Below are 21,473 nucleotides of genomic sequence, written 5' to 3'. Positions count from 1 at the left end.
GGACAAAGATGACATGAAAGACCTAACTCAGGAAGAGAAATGTTCTGAAAGTGAGAGATGGGGTTTCAGTGTGGTACAGCGGAAAGGTCCCCTGCTTCTGGAGACAGAAGGCCTGGGTTCCTGTGTGACTTTGGGTAAGTTTCTTAACTTCATTTTACCTTAGTTTACCTTTCTGTAAAATAAGGAGATAGGACCAGATGGTTTCTTAAGTTCTTTCTAGCTCTTTGTCTATGAACTACTGAGGAGACAGCATATTCCAGAGATGGGAAACAACCAGAATATATTAATTTTCATATTACCACTTCAGGACAGTACTCCAAGGGATTAAGTACTAGTTGAAGAAAAATATTTTCAGTAAAGTGTTACAAGTGGCCTTTTTAGGCATTTGTGCAGACATAGAAATAGCACATTAATAGCAACCATTATTAGGAATTAATATACTGCCATAAATGCTGCCAAATAGGGGTTATCCCAGGTACCACATTGTTCCCCACAGGAACACCAGTTATTACTAGATATAGTAATATCCCACTAGAATTTATACATGACGCCACTGTGTATAAAATAGCATAAATGGATTAAAAGTTAGTCTTAGCTTATCACACTCATGTTGTGGCACAAAATCTTCCTTTTATCATGCTTGTCAAAGAGAATTCTTCACTAAAAGCATGGTTTTGTGATTTTAAAGGAAGCCATCCTATTGACATTCTGATTCAGAAAATATAGCATCCAACTGGAATGCAACTTGCAGTCACTGAAAAATCCCTAACTAAGAGCTGACACCCCTTTTACCAACTTTATTCAATTTTATTTTGGGAGGAGGGGAAGGACTTCAAGGGATCTAAAAGTTGGTGGGGAGCAGGGAGGAGGAGGAGCCCTGCTGAGAGTTGTCACTGAAAAACTGCTCCAAGAAGTTGTTAACCGATGACCCTGAGGACTATTTATTTCACATGGTTCCAACGTCCTGAGTCTTTACTGAAGCAGTAATATTAGAAGAGCAAGTCATCAAGTCTCTCTGATCCTCAATTTCCCCATCTGAGAAAAGACAGAGTAGGACTCAATGACTTCTAAGGTCTGTTCCACATCCCAATTTATGATCTTATGATCCTATACTACATTGGATAAACTGCTTCTATCTTGTGCTAGTCTGTCTGGAGTAAGGGTGGGGAACCTATGGCCTTTAGGCCACCTGGGGCCTTCTAGGACCTTGGGTGCAGCTTATTTTTTTAATATTAAAAACAAATTTTATTTTTTCATAAGTACAATTTTCCTGCCAAAGTGAGTCAATGATATCAAATGAGTACTGTCATTTTCATTACAAAAATTCTATTTCTTGGAAGGGCTGTCCGCAGGTGACCTCAGAGTATGTATCAGCACCTTTATCTGGAAACAATTTATCAGACCAGAAGTCATGGATTTTCTCTTTCTAGTTTTTGTATTCTTGGAGATCCTGAGCCATGAAGAGTTTGCCCAAGTTCTGTGCAGTGAAGCCTTTGATATTTTGGCAGTAAGTATTAATTTAGCCTGTAATAAGGAGTGAATCCATCCTAGCAGGAGGCTGAGGAGGTTTGAAGAGTTTGGACAAGTCCTCTTCAGGAAGAGGAGGTTCTCCTCTGCTCTGGCTTAGATTCTCTTGCTGACAGCGTTGCTGAGACTGATGTTTCTGCTGCTGCTGCTGCTGCTGCTTACTGATGTTTCTCATATAGGTGTTATATTTAATAATATCCTGGCTCATTTCATCCACTCTGTCCATCACTAATTGTAGGCTCTTCCCCAGATGATTACTGCTGGCTAGACTAAGCAATTCATGTTTATCTGCCACAGCTGATTTCCTTTCTAGCTCCCACATTGGTATGTTGATCAGATGTGAATTTTTAATTATAATCGGCACTCTTCAAACGTGCTCAAAGGCAATATTTGCCTTTTTCAATGCTTCAGGAGAAAGATCTTTCTCTTTACAAACTTCTATCAGTTTAGGAGTCAGCCTTATGCCTTCAATGATACAGACACTTGAGCAGTTTTTATGGGATCATAAATGAGAACTACAGACTCTTCGACTGTATGTTGGTAACTGAATGGAGAATCCATGAGAGCACGGGTGACAGAAGAGCCATAGCATGTGGACTGGTACCAACCAACATGAAGATGATCAATATTTACGTGACAAAGACTGCGCATCATTTCCATCTGATATTGGACTTCATCAAAATCAGCATCATCCTCTGTGTGTTGGGGAAAGGGAAAACAATTGGTGATTTCAAGTCTGCCTTCCACCACCAGACCCAAAAGTACTCCCGGGACAACTTCATTCCCCTGTCCTTCTTCTTAGTAATGTTTTAGTTACTTTCAAAACAACCAGGCCGTCAATCTGCACTTGCTTCACGGCTGAATCCCCCCAGCTGCCTTTGCCTTTTCCTTGGCTGGAGGATGCACCCGTTGTAGAAGTCAAACTGGTGGAACCAGAGCTGGTACCTTCTTTATCGGACGCCATCTTAGTGGAAGACCAGAGGAAAGAGTGGGTGCAGCTTTTTGACTTAATCCAAGTTTTATAGAACAAATCCTTTTATTAAGGGTATTTGTTCTATGAAGTTTGGATTCAGTCAAAGGGCTGCACTTGAGGACCTAGAGGGCCACATGTGGCCTGGAAGCTTCTGGTTCCCTACACCTGACTGAAGTAGTATGAGTATTGTTTCTTTGTCCATCTGTCTCTGTCTGTTTCCTATATAAGACACATTTTCATATATATATGTGTATGTGTGTATATATATATACATACATACATACATAAAAACATCATGCTTATATATGCACACACATATAAATAGAGAGAGAGTATGCAAGCATCAGCAGGAAGTTGGCACTGTAGCTAGAGTGCTGGGCCTGAAGTCAGGAAGATTCATCTTCCTGAGTTCAAATCTGGCCTCTGACACTTACTAGTTGTGTGACCCTAGGCAAGTCACTTAACCCTATCTGCCTCAGTACATCATCAGTAAAATGAGCTGGAAAAGAAAATGGGGAAAAAAACCTCCTGGATCTTTGCCAAATGTGGTCACAAAGAGTTGGGGATAAATGAAATAACTGAACAATAAAAATTATATAAATGCCTATGCTTTTCTCAGTTTTCTTTGCTAGATGTCACCCTAGCCTCTGTTTCTGCCCAATCATAATTAGGAAATACCAGTCACTTGGCAACAGCTGCAGGAGGCAAAGACCCTAGTAGGCCATGTTTGGCTACATTTGACTACAGGGAATCCCAGGATTTTTCTGCCTGGATGGAGAATAATTGAGATATGTTTGAAAGGTGTTAATAAGTGGTCAGTAGGGTCACAGCAGGAATTCAGGACCCTGCTGTTAAGACCACTAATTATAAAGATGCTGTGAAGACAATCTGATCAAGTAAGGTTTCCATGGTATACTATTCTGTGTCTCCAAGTTTTCTTCTTTTAATACAACCTCTCTCATCCTGTGTCTAATCACTACTAACATAGGAGCACAGGTGAATATTTACTACCCCATTCAATTTTCAAACCAAGTCTGTCAGTGACTTCCATTGTGTTAGCATTCCCTGGTCTCACGTTGTTCCCCTAATAGAGTTCTATTGCTTTGCCCAGTGCTTCTTGGGGATGTCCAACAAGCAATAGTTTTATTTTGCCCCCTTAAGGTGTGAAAGGTCATCTCAACTTCATATCCTCACCATCTTTTGCCAGGTCAGGATCCTCTGGGCTTTAACCTCCTCACTTCATGTTTTCTTCACATTCACTTATGCTTTAGTTCTGAACCCACATCCCCAGATATAATCAAGGGCAATAGATATGACACAGAATGAGTAGCAGCAGCACTCAAGACACAGTAGGTACATGTTTGAAGCATAACTAAAAAATACTAATGCATATGGGTAACAAACAAAGGGAAATAGAGATCTTAGTGAAAGTAGGTAGAAATGACCTAATAGGTACCACTGAGGCTTGATGGGGAGAAATTAGTGATTGGAATTTAGCAATAGAGAAGCAGGCCTTCTTCAAGAAGGATGTTTGGAAAGAAAGGAAAGCAGAGGACTTAAATATACACCAATGTCAAAATTCATTCATGAAGGGGATATTCATGTGGAGAGTTCCTGGGAGAAGATCAAGCAGGATGAAATGTAAGGGATATATTGCGGTAAGAGGACATACTCAACAGGCTGCCAGGTCAGCTAGAGTAAGTCATTCAGAACACAAAGCTGTCATGGAGTCAAGAGTTACAATGGGGAAACTCAATTCCCTGAACATCTTATGGAGGTCTTTTCTAAAAGTCAAGTAGATAATATTTTTATTTGCTTTGTTATGAATCTTATCATGAAGAATGTAAAGAAAACAAGAAGTATATTCTCATTTTTAACCAATAAAAAGCAATTTGAAAAAGTAAAGGAAAAATGACAGGGCTCTAGAAGCCAAAAACAGTGCTGGCCATCTTAGATAAGGATAGTATCTATGTATGTATGTACATGTGTATGTGTGTATTATGTGTATATTATGTACATGCACACATGTGTGCATGTGCACAGAAGTATACACAAATACGTTGTATATATACACATGTATCTGTATTTATTTGTATATTGAATATACATATATGTATATATACAATGTACATATATGCATGTGTGTATGCAGACATACATGTGTATAACAGATGTGAGTGTGTGTATACATACACACAAACATAAATTACAAAGTTTAGGATAATTATATCTAAGTGCTCAAAAATAATATTCCATGGCCTGAGGTACTGAAGTCATTTCTAAAGAGATTTGTTGTCTTTCAATTGTTTCAGTTGTTATCCAATTCTTTGTGACTCCATTTGAAGATTTCTTGGCAAAGATACTGGAGGAGCTTGCCATTTCCTTCTCCAGCTCTTTTTTACAGATGAGGAACTGAGGCAAGCAGGGTTAAGTGACTTGTCCAGAGTCATACAGCTGGCAAGTATCTGAGGCTGGATTTGAACTCATGATGGTTAAATTTTCCTGATTCCAAATTCCAGTGCTCTATCCTACCGTGCCACTTAGCTGCCCAGAGAGATAGAGGTTCTTCAGAAATTTCTTGTGACACAGACACAATGGATGAAGACAAAAAGGAGGGATTTTCTAAAAGGCCTATTGTGGCAGACTTGAAGGTCTGCTGTCAAATGAGATTCACATCTGCTGAAGATGTTAAACAGATAGATTCAACAATAATCTCCTGTACTTAAGAGTCTTCAGAGACTGGGAGCTGATCATTTGCTCCATATACTGAGTAGAAACCTTCTGTATGTGCCTCATCCTCTACCACTATATGGGGAAACTAGAGAGCTGTTGATGGGTAAGAGCTGAATCCAGTCCTTTGGGGACTGATTCATCAGCTATTTACCAATGCAAACACTTTGTCAGAATTGGCTACCATTTTGATACTTACATACCCAGTGTTTGGAGTGACAAGTTGTGGAAGCTTCCACATTTCAGTGACTTCGTTCAGTCATCACAACAACCTGGTAGGTGAAAAGATCACCTGCTGTTTATCCCTATGCTCTGACTGGAAATCTCTCATCTCCCCTACTTCCCTTTTCCCTTCATTCAGGGTCACTGTCTACTAAGGTAAAGATTCTTTTCTCTGATACCTACTTTCCCAAATGTGATTCAGGCTCATCTCCTACTCAGTTCTAGGCCCAGATAATTTAACCGAGCACTAGTCCAGGAATATGCTTGAGCCAGCTCAAACAAATTCTCAAAAACTGATTCTGAAATTTTAGTGTGAGCATTTGCACTAAAATGAAAACCAACAAATTGCTACAAAGCAGAGCTTCATATATTGCTCTGTTGATTGTCTAGAATTTAAAAAGTGGTGGAGAAAATATTAATACTACAAACTAAACTTAAAAGTGTGTCCTTTTACATTTTTTCACATATTTGATTGCTAAACATTTACTAACACACCCCTGCTTACTTATATAAATCATGATGTGTGTATAGATAGACAGATAGAAAGTAAAACAGAATAACTAAATCAGTACTTACCAGCAAATTGCATATTATTTTGCATATTATATTGACAATATGCATTATCCACTGATATTACTTGTTCAGTGTGGATAAACTGATTTTTTTCAAATTATTATAAATTTTATGGGAAACATTTTATTTCATATCTGAAATCAACAGGTATAATTGTTGAGCCATTTACTAAAACCTTTAGAAGAATAGAAAAGGTGCCACAAGACAAGAGCAAATTCTCTTTTTTTAAAGGAAGATAATAGAATCTGAAAACTACAGACCAGAAAGCTTGAGTTCAATTTTCAATTTCTGGCAAAACCCTAGAATAATTTGTTAAAGAGAAAATTAATGAATAGCAAAAAAGGAAGGTTTTCAAAGAGCCAGTTTCTTTGGCAAGAATAGGTCATATCAGATTAACCTTATTTCCTTTCATTAATGGGTTATCAAATTGGTAGATCAAGGGAATGCTGTGGGGACAGGGAGCTAACATGGACAGATTTGTGATTTAGAGAAATCATGTTGGCAGTTGTTTATAGAAGAGTTGGATGGGCAAAGGACTTGAGGGAAGAAGACTAATTGGCAGTTCATGGCAGTAATCCAAGTGAGAGATAATGAATATCTGAACTATAGTGGTATCTATGTGAAAGGGATATTTGTAAGAGATGTTATGGAGATAGAAATGACAAGTTAGCCACTAACAAGATATGTGTGGTAAGTGAGCCTATGAAATTGAGGATGATGCCAAGTTTTCAAATTTGGGTGTCTGTAAGGATGGTGGCACTCAACTTCCTTTAACAGTAAAATTTCAAAAGAGTGTATTTGGAGGAGAAAATAGTAAGCTCTACTTTACACATATTGAATTTGATATGAGTAGACTATATGAGCTTTTAGAATACTTGTCACAATTCTCACATGGATGAGTGTCAAGGCCCAAAGCATGGGTACATCTCTTCCTCAGGGCTGTAGATATATGTCTTAGGAGCTAGAGGTGATTTGCTAATGATTCACCTCAAATTTCCATTGGTGTGCTTCCCCTAAAATTGTCAGTTGACAATCATTTTAGTCATCAACTTTGTGGAGCTTTACTTACTAAGAGAGTATAGTAAGAACAGCTGAAGCAAAACATCCCCCCAAAAGTCTTTGATACTCTCCCACAGATATATACAGTCCAAGGAAAATAAGCTCAACTTAAAGAGCATAGGGACAACGCAACTCACAGTTTCCGGTTTCTGGAAGTCCTTGGCTTTTCTTAATGGAATGCTCAAGGATTTCTCCTCAACATGATTGGTGTAATTTCTTTACTGGGGTCCCTTTTAAGTCATGAATCTACATCCCTTCTATCCCTAACACTGTGTAGGTGTAGACACTTCATTCAGCTCATGCAGATGTGTTACTAGAATACTGAAAGAAAAATAGAAAAAAAAAAATGTCCTCCAGACTAAAGGTGTGCAGGAGCCATCTCTAACTTGTGATAGCTGACAATTGGATTGTTAATTTTCAGGATGAGCATTCATACTTCAGAAAACCAATCAGAGTGAGTTAACTATTTCATTGATTGTCTAGACTTGAAAAAGTGTTAAAAATGAATTTAAACTCAAAAGTATGTGTGCCTACATTTTTATTTTCAGAGAGCAAAATTGTTAAATATTTACCATATTGCTCATCCAAAACCTTTGTCCTCCTCTGGCCAAAAGGGGAAGGGAAAGGGGACCTAGACCAAGGTAAAAGCCAACGCCTGTTGTCACCCAAGTAGCTCTTCTTCATAGGTTTTGTTAGAATTTTATATTGGTTCCAACCTTACAAATGACTCCTCTCTGTACTCCAGAGATACTTGCGGCAAAGTGGATAAGTGTGGGCCTATAGTCCAAAAGAACTTGAGTTCAACTGTATGACCCTGGGCAATTCACTTAACCTCTATTTGCCTCAGCTTCCTCAACTGTAAAACGGGGATAATAATAGCAAATTGCTTTCCAGTTACTGTAAGGATCAAATGACATATTTGTAAATAATAAACAAAAAGACCACTTGGCACAGTGACTGGCATCTAGTAAGCACTATATAAATGCTTATTCTCTTCTTTTCCCCTTCTTTTCCTTGCTTATTTGTAGACTGTTCCTGGGGTATAACCAAGTTTCCTTGACCCATATGAGCAATATTACCCTGTAACTTCACTCAAATTCCAGGAACTGTCCATATTTAGTCTAAAGGCAATGACTGAGATTGATTGGCCACTTTATCATGTAAGTGGGATGGAATGATTTGATTGAACAAATCAGTAGGCAGTTGATGATACATGGCTGGAGATCAAGAGAGAGACCAGATCTGAACAGATAGATTTGGGCTTCATCTGTATGGTAACTGAGCCCACAGGAACTAATGATAAAGGAGATAAAGAGGTCTGGGTAAATTCACAGTTAGTGAGCATGTGATGGATATGATGACCCACAAAAGGAGCCTGGTAAGAATGTGTCAAACAGATAGAAACAGAACCAAGAAGCAGGAATGTCATGAACCCAGAAAGAAGACAGTATCCAGGATTCACTGATCAATAATGTCAGTGCTTCAGACAGGTCAAGAAAATGGAGGATTTTTCAAATGTGACTAGATTTGACAATTAAGATATTTGTGGCCTAGTATATATGTGTATACATGTGCGTGTTATATATATGAATGTATGTATACATATATTGTGTTTGTCCTTCATTCTCAAAGAGGACATGACATCAGGGAAATTACATGATTTGCAATTGATTTGGACTTGAGTGAGGGAGGGCTGTGCAAGGTCGCTAGTCTCACTTTCTCCTCCAGAGCCATCTGGGCCCAGGGGCCAGATATTCATCAGGATGACTGAATATGGCCCAGGATGCAATGGGAGACCCTGGCCCTTTTAAGCTCAGGTCTTTTTAGGTTCTCACTTTGAGTGAGGTAATGCCCATTCAGTGAATAGGCCTCTTTAAAAAGTGAATCATGGGATGGTCCCTTTAATTTAGGGGGAAAAAAATCAAATGGGGAGGTGAAGATCCTTAAGGTTTGCTGGCCCAAAGAGAAACAGTTACTATTTACTATTTACACTCACTCTGTGCTAGGAGGGAAGGGACCTATGAGCTCCGGAGTGAATGGGGATGAAGGCTTGGTCTTTGAGAAAGAAATCTAGCCAGTAGACCCCAAGTTAATGAGGCCTGGGAGAAGAGTCTTCTCTCCTCTCCTTTCCTTTCCTCCCCCTCCTTCTCTTCCTTCTGCTGCCCACCCCTCCCCTCAACATGCTCTGCCCAAAGGAAGGTACATTTTATTGACTGAAAGTATACATACATACACATATATACATACACATATATACATATACACATGTATATATGCATATATACACACAAATATGTCTGTACACATACATGCTATGTGTGTATACACATGTATGTACACATGTACACGTGTGTGTGTTCGTCTTCCCCATCAGGAGGAAAGGATCCTTAAGAGCAGGAATTGTTTTGTTCTTTTTTATTTGTATCTTCCATACATAGCATAGGATCTGGTACGTTGTAAACATTCAATGTTTCTTATTGATTGATAGTAAAGTGATGCTATGAAAATCCACACAGTAAAGGGAAAAAAAGAAAAATGAGAAGCGCGGAAATAGAAGTAGTGAGTGTAGACAGCTTTTGCAAATTTTAGGAGAGCATTGTTTCTTTTTGGCTTTGGACACATGACAATTCTTCATCTACCAATTCCTTTTTTTCATCTCTACAACCTAAAGTGTCCACTTCCATTTTGCTGATATTTCTCTTAAATTTAATGGTTTCTTAAAAGATAGGACTGGAAATATGATGGGATTAATTTCCTCCACTAATATGTCAGCATGTTGGTCATTTAGCAAAGATTTTGGCTTAAGCCAGTAATAGCTTAATGAATGTTCATATGTGATCTTAGAAGAGTGTGATTCCTAACACATTCTGTCTCTTTTTGCATCGTTTTGATACCCAAACTGTGGAAGCTGAAGAAGGTCATGAGGGGATGAAAGCTGTTTCATGATGACAGGCTACACAAGTACCTCCCCCTTCTGTAAGCTCAGCTGGCTGGAGGCGGTTCTAATGCCAGCACTCTCAATTCGGTTTTGATATTGGGACAAAATGATACGTTTGTAAGTTATTTAACAGTTAACAAAAGGAGCTTTACTTAGTATTCAGCTATAGCAAGGAAATGCAATGAATATACCATGACACTTAGTTTCTATGGATAGGTGGAGGTGTTATCTTTATATGGAAAAACATCTGATCAGTTCAGGGTACTATGGGTGGCTTAAGTGTCCTCAGAAATCCACCAAGTCTGAGAGGCCTTGACTGTCCATCTGCTTATGGCTTGGATTTTTTAAGCCTTTAGTTCACCATGAAGCTTTAGGGAATTAAGGGCCCCCCATGTCCCAGGGACATATTTGTGCCTTTTAGGATTAGGGAAATAGGAGAAACCTAAATTTGTTCAAAGTATGTCAGGGAATACTGGTAAACATTAGCCTTACTGCAGATCTACAATAACTTCTGTGAATTAATACCTCCATCATAGAATCTTAAAAATATGCCCTCATCTTCAGGGAAGTGTTACAGAGCATGCCTAGATAATGTGCCTCCATCTTCAAACCAGCTTTTTGTTCTTATTCAGTCATTTTCAGTCATGCCTTGCTCTTCATGACTCCATTTGAAGGTTTCTTGAAAAAGATACTAGAGTGGTTAGTCATTTCCTTCTCCACCTCATTTTACAGATTAAGAAACTGAGGCAAACAGAGTTAAGTGATTCACCCAGGGTCACACAGCTGGTAAGAGTCTGAGGACACCTTTGAACTCAGGAAGATGAGTCTTCCTGACTTCAGGTCTGACACTCTATCTACTTTGTCGCCTAGCTGCCCCTTAGTTTTGTACTAATTGCCTTTCTAAAGTTTTGACATTTAATATGAAGTACATTCTCATATTTTCTGACTTTTCTAAGATTTCAAAAGGGAGGGGGCCTTTAGATTTGAAATTTTTATTTTTAAAACTCAAGACACTTTTATCATTAAATTGAATGACTATTGGTAATAGTCTCTTTGACCATTGTCTCTTTGAGGTTATAATTTTTATAATTATATATTATAATCTCTTGAGGTTATAATAACGGAAATTTTAAAATACAGAAATGTTTTTGTTTGCACAGACAGGAGTGTAAAAAATGCGTATTAACAAAAATGTAATTTTTTTGTTTTAAAAGTGACTAGATTATCCCCATCTCAGTAGTGAATACTTTTATACAATATATATTTCTTGCCTCGTGTCTCATTATAGGTAATAATAATAGTAATAGTAGCAGTATTAGTAATGACAATAGCTAGCAGTTATATAGTATGTGTTATGTTCTAGACACTGTGCCAAGTGCTTTATAGATATTATCTCATTTGATCCTCATTACAGTCCCAGGAAAGTAAATATTATTATTATCCACATTTTATATATGGGGAAACTGAAGTAGACAGAATTTAAGTGACTTGCTCAAGGTCACACAGCTAGTAAGTGTCTGATGCCAAGTTTTAACTCAGTTCTTCCTGACTCTGGGCTCAAGCATTCCATCCACTGCACTACAAGCTACTTCTGTCATTTTAACAGCATTATTTCTATTCTATTATTTCTATATTTTCCAAGGAAACTTGAATGATTTTTATATGGATGAGTGATATCAGCAGAATTAAAAAAGAACCAAATAAGAAAGTTTGTAATGAGACATTTGTTCTGAAAGTATAGATGAATGAAAAAGCAGGATACAAATAAAAGCAAAGACAAGCCCTATCTGCTTATCAATTTTTAAATTTTATTTTCATGCAGATTTTTTTGAAAACAGGAATACATCATTTTCATAAAGACCTTATAGAAACAAGAAAATTGACATATTAGTCAGTTGCTTATGTTTTCTGAATCACCTTTAATTTTAAGACAAATCATATCCGTATTCTTTTCCATTCCTTTGGAATCTTACCATCTTTCAGATATCTTGAAAACTGATCCCCGAGTCACATTCAGCCTATCTATTGACCATGGCAACCCACTATGTAAAATGCATTAAAGAATTTAAATTGGCTCCAGAGATTATCTCCATCTAATGGAAAGAATTCAAAGTGAAGGTTACCACAACCTCCATGAGTCACATAGTTTTGAAAATTGCAAAGGCTCCTAGCCTTTGGTTATTGCACTCGATAGCTGATGGTACTGTAACACTATGAATATTATTCTTATTTCAGTGATGGTGATTCAAACTTATTTTATAGAATTAAGTTCTGTTAAATTGTTTTGTTTTCACTTTAAAGATATTTTTTATTAGGATTCCACAGAGATAGTTACTTTTCTAATTTAAACTACTTCGTTAATAGTTTCACCCTCAATCTGACATTTTCTTCTCTGGTTTTCTCTGGCCTTTATTGACAATTATCTATTAAATTTGATGGACATAAGCTGCCAACTAGCATAGTTCAACAAAGGTGTAGGATTCCTCCAACTACTACATAAAAACCTCAATTTAATACCTCTCTTAAATTCCATTAAATGTTTAACTCTTCTGTTCAAAGCTTCTATAAAATATGATCTCTGACAAATACACAAAATAACTCACTGATGCCACCTGCAGTTGATACAAACTCCCCTCACAAACTCACGGGTTACAATAATTCTTTTAGAAAAATAAGATAGATAGATATACAGATTAAGAAAAAGAAAGTAGGAATCTAATGAACAAACTCACAATGAATCAATGGTGTGGCATGACGGCCAAAGATAGCTAATGCCTTCTAGGCAATAATAAGAGAGTCAAGAGGTTTAAGTTTTGACAGAGTAAGAGAGGTAGTAGTTTGGTCATAACCCTGTTCTAGATGAATGACATCTAGACTATTGTGTTCAAGTATGAGTACCATATTTTTCAAAAATCACAAAGTGAAAACTGTTCAGAAGAGGAATGACCAGAATAAAGACGAGACTGAAGAATGTTTCATTCAATGATTAATTGAAGGAGTCCCTGGGAATGTTCAGCTTGGATAAGAAAAGAGACACAATATTGGCTTCTTAACCCCCTGCAGTATGACTTCTAACCTTAACATTCCACCACAAATGCTCTCTCCAAAGCTACTAATCATGTCTTAGTTGCCAAATCCGAAGACTTTTTGTCAGTTCTCATTCTCCTTGCCTTCTCTGAACCTTTGACACTGTTGACCGCCCTTTCTCTTCCTTGCTTCCTTCCTTTCTCTTTTTTCTCTAGGTTTTCAGGACATTACTCTCTCCTGGGTTTTTCCCTACCTATCTGACTGCTCCTCTTCTTCCCCCTTGACTGGATCCTTATCCAGATCATGCCTTTTAAATGTAGGTGTCCTTCAGGATTCTATACTAGGCCTTTTTCTCTTCTCTCTCTGTACTTCTTCACTTGTGGATCTCCTCTGCTCCCATGAATTTAACTACCATCTCTATGTTGAGGATTCTTACATATATCTTTCTTGTCCCAATCTCTCTGCAGATCTCCACTCTCATATCTCCAACTGGCTTCCAGACATCTCAAGCTGGATGCCTAGTAGAAATTTTACATTCAAAATGTGTCCAAAAGAGAACTTATTATCTTTTTCCCAAGCCAACCCATCTCCTATTTTCTTTATTATTGTAAAGGGCAATACCAGTCCCTCAAGTTCATAATGTAAGAGTCATGATGGTTTCCTCACTATTCATTATTTAGCCCCAACTCCATATCCAAGTTGTTGTTAAGCCCTCATGATTTCACCCTTGCAACATTTATCAAATATAGACCCTTCTATCCTCTAGCATTGCCGCACTATAGGCCAGATCCTCATCACCTCCTACTTAAATTATTGCAATAACCTGCTGGTGAATCTGCCTGCCTCAAATCTTTTCCCTTTCCAATTTCTATTCAGCAACTAAAATGGTTTTCCTAAAATACAGATTCAAACATTTTACCTCCAAAACTCAATAAATTCCAATGGCTTCCTATTGCCTTCAGGAGCAAAGGAAAACGTCCTGTTCAGCATTCAAAACCTTTTATAACTTAGACTCCTACCTTTCCAGTCTTCTTTCACCTCACTAACAAATATATATTTTTCAATCCAGTGACACTGGCCTCCTAGCTGCTCCACAAATAACACACTCTATCTCTCAGCTCCAGGCATTCTCTCTGCTTGTTTCCCATGCCTGGAATGCTCTCTGTCTTCTGTTCTAACTACTAACCTCTATTACTTCTTTTAAGTCCCAACTAAAATTTCACCTTCTATAGGAAGCTTTCCCTAGTCCTTCTTAATTCCAGTGCTTTCCTTCTTTCAATCATTTTCTAGTTATCCTGAATATAACTTTCTTAGTGTATGTTTGCATGCTGACTTTATCCTTAAATTGTAAACTCCTTGAGGGCAGGGTTTTTTTATTTTTGCCCCTTTTTTGTATCCCCATCAACAGTGCCTGGTACATAGTAGACATTTAATAAATATTTGTTGATTGATTGATAGTGGTCATAGAAAATTTGAAGAACCGTCATATGAAAAATAGACTAGTTTTGTACTGTTTGTTTTTAAAGGGCAGAACTAGTGACAGTGGGTGGAAATTACAGAGACATCACTTTGAACCTGATATAATTATACAGGAGTTAGAGCCATCCCTATATGAAACTAGTTGCCTTGCCATTGGAGACCTTTGAGTAAAACTTAGATGACCACTCTGGGAAATGCTGTAGAAGGATTATTTTGCAGGTGGAAGGTTGGACCAGACTGAACCTGTGTTCCCTTCTGGCTCTTTGATTCTGTGATTCTGGAATTCAGTGAATATTGTCCTTTCTCCTTCTCCAAGCAGGTCCTAAGTGCCAACAACAGTTTCAGTGGCAGTAACTGTCAATTCCAATGTCTTCTCACACTCAGATACCCCGTCAGTGTGTCCTATCCAAGGAGTACTATTCAATCAATCAGATAATGACAAAGTGACCCACTTTTATATCGTCTCTTAAACTTGCAAGAATTCAACTAGGGATTCCCTTCTGGGAAAAAGCAAGAGGCAGGGACAGGGAAGCCGTGCAAGGTAGTACAGTGGAAAATACATTGAATTTAGAGTTAGAGGATAGGTCTGAAAGTCAATTCTGCCGTTTCCTACCTGTGTAATATTGGACAATTTGGTTAGGCTCTTCGAACCTCAGTTTCCTCTTGTGTAAAATGAAGGGATCATATGAGAAGACTTCACTGTTCTCTTTTCACTTTAAGTCTGTAATTGTGAATCCCTTATGATACTGCCTACTTGTAAAGTGTCCCTGTACTCATTGAATCTTAGAATTTGCATGCATTTAGTATAATTATTTTAAAATGCTTTTTAATTCTAATTTTATTGTAAGCTTTGAGAAAATAATTAGAGGAAAGTAACGTATGTTTATGAACATTGGTTCCTTTTCTGCAATTTTCACAGTGCCTAGAACTATTAAAGTCAGACAGGAAAAATCTAAGTTCAAATTCAGCCTCAGACACTTAATAGCTATGTGACAATGGACAAGTCATTTAACCTTTTTTGCCTCAGTTTCCCCAATTATAAAATGGGGATGGAACCTGTACCTACTTTGTAGGACTGTTTTAAGGATCAAATGAGATAATCTTTTGAAAGCATTTAGCACAATGCCTGGCACATAGTGGCACTATGATGTTTCTTCACTTCTCTTCCCCCTCCCTCTTCTATTTACATATTATACCTAAAGTTTATTTAATCTGTAAACTAAATTTGTGTATTCTTCCACTGACATTCTCTGATGCCCCATAGCATGGGTTTTTGAAGGTTCTGGAAAGGCTTCAAGAACTGACCTGATGATGGACTATATATATTTTATGGTCATTTTTTGATCACAGCAACAATCTAAGACTGACTCTGAAGTTGGAGAAGGATTGTAATCTGAAATAGCAGAGGGATTGCCCTCACTGATGACATTATAGCTCCTTGAATTATTTAAGTAGAATTTAAGTCATATTAATTAAATGGGAGTTGGTATGGCCTACTGGACAGAGAGGTGAACTAAGACACAGGAAAATCCGGATTCAGGTCCCAGCTCTGAGACATCCCAGCTCTGTGACCCTTCCTAAATCACATAATGTATCCCAGGGCCTCAGGCACTCTCTCTGACCGTCAGCTGAACAGATGCCAATCTACAATGATAGATCAGATCCTTAGCAAGAGCTTCTTATGCCATAAAATCAAAGGTCTAGAAAAAATATATAAAATATTTTAAATACATCACGATAATTAGAAGATACTTCAATTTGTAATACTTTAAAATCATCTCATCTAGAAGATGAGTAGGGCCTTAGACTTCACCTAATCTAGCCCTGTCCTACATAGATGAGGAAATAGAGGCCCAGTATGGGTTGGTTACTTGCCCCAGTTCATACTAGCTAGAGAGAGAGTTCAGTTCTTTCTCACCAGGTTTCCTCCTTTATGTGAAGTTATCTAGCTGAGTGGAGTCCTCCTGGCAATTTTCTTTATATTGAAGATGCCAATATATTATTTTTCATCAGTCTATTAATAGGTTTGTAATTGGAATTTGTCTCACTTACACAAATTACAAAAAGCAGGATAAGCAAGGACCCCACTCACTTCCAGGCAATATCCCCACCCTTGCTGCATCATAAATCATTTTATAATTATCTTTTCTGTTCTAAAGCTGACTCTACAACTAGATCCTATATAGTTCCTGCTTTTAGCTTAGGCAGCAGTTACAATGTGGAGTCTTTTTTTTTCCTTTTACCCCATACTCAATTGATCCACTGCAAAAAACCTTGCAGTAGCCAGCTTTTCTTTTGTTGTTAACATCTTGGCTAATAGACTTTCTGCTTTTACATGGCTTTGAAGGTATCTATCCGTGATGAGCACAGCTAAATAGTTAAAATGCTCCAATAGACTATCACATGTTTGACAGACACACTGAAACAAGCTACTTACAAACCCCCATGATCCAGGCCTCATTCATTCAGAATTTGTGAGAATTCAGACAAGGGCTGATCCCTGGGGTTTGATTTTATCTTTGGAAAGTGAATGAGGGAAGGCCTTGAAAGGAAAGGAAGATTATAAACCAGCTATGAGGGAAATGGTTACCTACTTAAGAGAATAAACTGTTCCTAGTAAATGGATGCTTAAAAACAATGTAATTTTAATGTAAGTAGAATAAAGTGCCACTTAGGCTGGTGCTTTGATGGGCTAATTACAAACTGTTCTCATCTATCCATTAAAAGAATTTCCTGCTACTGGGTACCACCACTTTGTTAGGTTAGTTTCAGTTACCTAGTCTGTGCTTCAAAGGAATGGAACGTGTTTGCTTTAAAAATAAAATAAAATGATGACTTCATTATTTTGCCTATTCAAGCTGGTTTCCCTCAATTTGTCAAGGATACTAAAACATTCCTAAAATTATTTGATTTTGTGGTTGCTTCCCTTCCCTAATAATTTTTCCAGTTATTTTCCCAATTTTTATACAAAATTGATTAAACAATTGGTGATAGCCAAACAAACTTTTCTGAATCAAATGATCCATTATGTTGATGAAAATAAAAGTGGTGGCTTTATTGAGAGACAAAGTTCTAGTACTTTCCTAAAGAAATAGAGAGAGGTAACAGGGGCTGCTAAGCCAAAGACTTGGAATTCTGTTGGTGTAGGATTTGCACTTTGTCACAGATCTCAATGGGATTTTCTTTTGATGCCTCAGAAAAAAATGTTTGTCACTAGAATTCACCAAATCTAGAGAGTGGTACCATAAAATTGAACAATAAATGGAATAGCTTTCCTATGTAAACCATTTTCAAACCACCAACAGTTTTGGCTGGGGATTGGCTTGGAGAAAGAACTCTGAAACTGGACTAGACTGACTAAATCCCAGAATTGGAACAGGCTTCTAAGACGACTGATTCCAACACATCTGTTATCCCCAAGAGATGGTCTACCCTTCACTTGAAGAATTTCTGTAAGTGAAAACTTACTGTCCATGACAATGTTGAATAAGGCCGATTGTTATCAAAATTTTTCTTTACCTCAAATAAAATGGGCCTATCTGCAGCATCTGCCCATTCACTGCCCTATTTTCTTCTTATGGGGTCAACCAGAAGAATGAACAATCTATCTTTTACATGATGGCATTTCACATATCCTAGTACTGACCGTCAGAATCCCTTCCAAGTGCTCAAAATAATAAGAGCTGGGAGTAAACAGAGACTTCAAAAAGAAATGATGGCCCAGGGGTTAATGGATTTGATAACTAGTCTGAGAAATAAAAGAAACAGGCACACGATGTGCTGCCAGATCAACTCACATCTAACCAATAAAATGTTACAACTCTCCCAACAAAAATAATTTTCTGTCTGTCCTAATTATTGTTCAGGGACTTTAGATTAGTGGGATTCTGCAAATGTCCTTTTTCACTCGTACAACTGATTTGTTCAATTTGTATGTAAGGCTTTGTGCATGCAAAGGTAACAACTGAATTTTGGAGGATGTTTTTCCCTAAAAGGAAAGAAATCCAAAGCTAATGTGGTGGCTCTCTATTTAGTTGATCTCACCCAGAAATCACAGATAGCTTCAAAATCATTCTCAATCAATGATCCAAGAAACTTGCTCCACTGGTCACGAGAGAACAAAGGACATTTACAGCACTTAACACTGTCTATTGACTGGAGCCACAGTAGGGTTTCAGAAGAATTAGGTATGGATGCAAACTTCCATTATTGACTGAATAGCTTTGCCTAAATGTTATGAAATAAACTGACATTTTGATGACAATTGTGTAAGTCTTTTCATTAAATGTCGTAAAATTAAACAAATACTATGGGCCACAGAATGGATAGTTTTAAGGAAATTATTCAGTTTTACAGTGCAAACTGATGAAATTAACTAATTTCCTATTCTTTTCCTTTGTTAATGCATGACACCACTTTCATTTTCACCCTGAGGAAATGACATATTTTCTTTCATCTGAATATATAATTTCTTTTTGAAAATGTCTTATCCAGACTACACTCCTCCTTGTAAGAGTATGTTACTATTCACAGTCTTTTTCAATTTTGATCATGACCCTGACACTAGGAAATCCAACCTTTTCAGGACCTCTAGAGCTTTAGCTAATAATAGAGTTGGGTTTGGGTGAGAATCTGTGATACCTCAATCCCACCCCACACTCTGAGACAATCCCTTAGCCACCACAACTTAGTTATGGCTAAGAATCAGTTAAGAGGTGGCCATGGAAATGCAACAGTGGTGAATAGATCATTTAAAATCCTCTCCTCTCAAAGGACTTTAGTTGGGATGAAAGTAAAAAGCTAAAGCCCTTTTGCCTCTTAGGGATAACTTGCATCTTCATAGTGCCTTAGCCACTAAGTGGGAATGCCTACCCCAAGCTGTCTCCTTCCATCCCTCCTGAAGGATAACTTTCTGAATTTCTCATGGTTCTTGGGCAATGTATGTCTATCCACTGCCCCAGTTGTTTGCTCTCCTTAGCTTCTAGTTTCTCCAGGTTACCTCTATATACCTTTCCATGCTCTAGATGCAGTAAGCGAATGAGCACTTAACGTTATAAACCTTAACCCAAATGAGGTAATAAAGAATTGGACATGACTGAATGACTAAATAACAACAAACTGAAAGAGTTCTTGAAATTTTCAAATAATTGGGTTAGGGAGATATAGAATAGCAATAATATTTAAGTGAACAAACTTAAACATAGTTTTGGTCATACAATCCATCTTACAGAGGTAAATACCTGGTAATATTAAAAGTATAATATAAAATCTCAAGAAGTAAATATTACATATGTATAATTCAATTAGAAAATCATTTATATCAGTTATAAAATAGATCACAAAGAAATATAATACATACTACATAAGTTAATAAAGAATTACAATCACTTCTCACTGTATTCTTTTCAAGAGGTCATTCTGAAAACTACATAATAATCCCTGTTATGTGTTTGATCTATATGTCCCTGTTTCATTTGATAAGTCCTATAACATTAGCTTCTTGACATCAAGCTAATATAACTCAGACTAATGTTTAATTTAGATAACACAATGTTATTGACTGGATTTGCTCCTCCTAAGGCCTCCCATATCAGTATCCCTGTAGCATACCTAAGCCGAATGCTGACAAACTGATATTTCTCAATCTTACTAGCCCTGGCTGTTTAGAAAGCAGAATATCTGTTTTCAAAGTGTATGGTCACATCTATTATAATGGCAGTTTAGTCTTCATTGTCTAAATAACCAAGTCTGTTTTCAAGACCTCTCCCAGCCTCAGAACTATTGAATTTACCTAAATCTCAGGGTCTTTTTTTTCTGAGACTTTGATAACTTTAACAAATCTGTTTAAAATAGCACTATGTGATCAGGTAATAGCCCCAATTAGATGAGGACTACAGAAACAGGGGATATGTGGGATCATCAAAACTTCTGGCCCCATTCAATGGGACACAATCTAGTCTGGCTCTGTGAATGAATCACCAGTACATAACTCAAGTAAGAGATCTTTTACTCAAAAAAATTTGAAGCTGTAGCTTTAGAGGTAACAGAATATACATTATTCTGATGAGGGTTGCTGATTAGCTACATATTTTAAATAATATCAGTGCATATTTTAAATTCCTTTCTACTCCTTCCAGGGCAAATGAACTGTCACTCATCTATGGCATTAAGACATCACTTTTCTTTTCACTCAATTGAGATTTTAACTAAAAATTATAAGGAGCTACTGGTAGCCAGAACCAAATATTAGAAGTTATTGTGGCCATGTCTTGTGGTTAAAGGTCACTTTTAATTCTTTTCCACAATAAGAAAACAGTGGGATAGTTGACCTCAATCAGTTGATGCTGTCTCATTCCATGAACTACCTGACTAATGTGTATTGCTACAACTAGTGGTAGCAGGGCCATCATCCACCATCATTTTATAAGGAAGATACAGGGGCTTCATACTGGCCCTTTGGGAGAGGTATAGGCAGTTCTTGGTCTTTTTAAATTGTTCTTTCCAAAACATGGAGGATACACTTGGGGTACTCACACCATTCTTAAAATGGAATGGGATGCAGAGTAGGATGAAAATATTTACTGTGTCAATTTTCTGCCAAGAAGCCAATTTAGAATTGTCCACAAGATCTACATCTGCAGTCATGTTAGTTATCTTATCTTTGGCAAAATTAGCATGGTGAAATCCCATGGGGATTCCAAGGTGCTTTCCTCAGACATTACTGAGATCCCTCAATTTTGTATTTGGAATTGAATGGAAAGTAACTTCTTCTTCAGGCCACCAATTAATAAGGAATCACATTAAATCCTGTAAAAATGCTCTGCCCAAAAGGGAACTTTATTTACTTTGCTTAGAATTTCAGTGAAAGAGTCAGGTGTGTCAGTGATTATGGCCAAATCAATGTACTCAGGACTTTATATTTTTAGACATCATACTCCAGTCCAA

At 37.4% G+C, this 21,473-nt stretch overlaps 1 pseudogene; it reads right to left on the bottom strand.

Annotated features, from left to right (window-relative positions):
• Positions 1–1,279: 1,279 nt before the first annotated feature.
• LOC140498288 (eukaryotic translation initiation factor 3 subunit H pseudogene) lies at positions 1,280–2,494 on the bottom strand (annotated as a pseudogene).
• Positions 2,495–21,473: the final 18,979 nt, after the last annotated feature.

This window comes from Notamacropus eugenii, chromosome 4 (assembly GCF_028372415.1).
Source record: "Notamacropus eugenii isolate mMacEug1 chromosome 4, mMacEug1.pri_v2, whole genome shotgun sequence".
In the NCBI taxonomy this organism is placed as follows: Eukaryota; Metazoa; Chordata; class Mammalia; order Diprotodontia; family Macropodidae; genus Notamacropus; species Notamacropus eugenii.
Note: the sequence above shows the minus strand (reverse complement) of the source record. Positions and strands in the feature narration are given on the sequence as shown.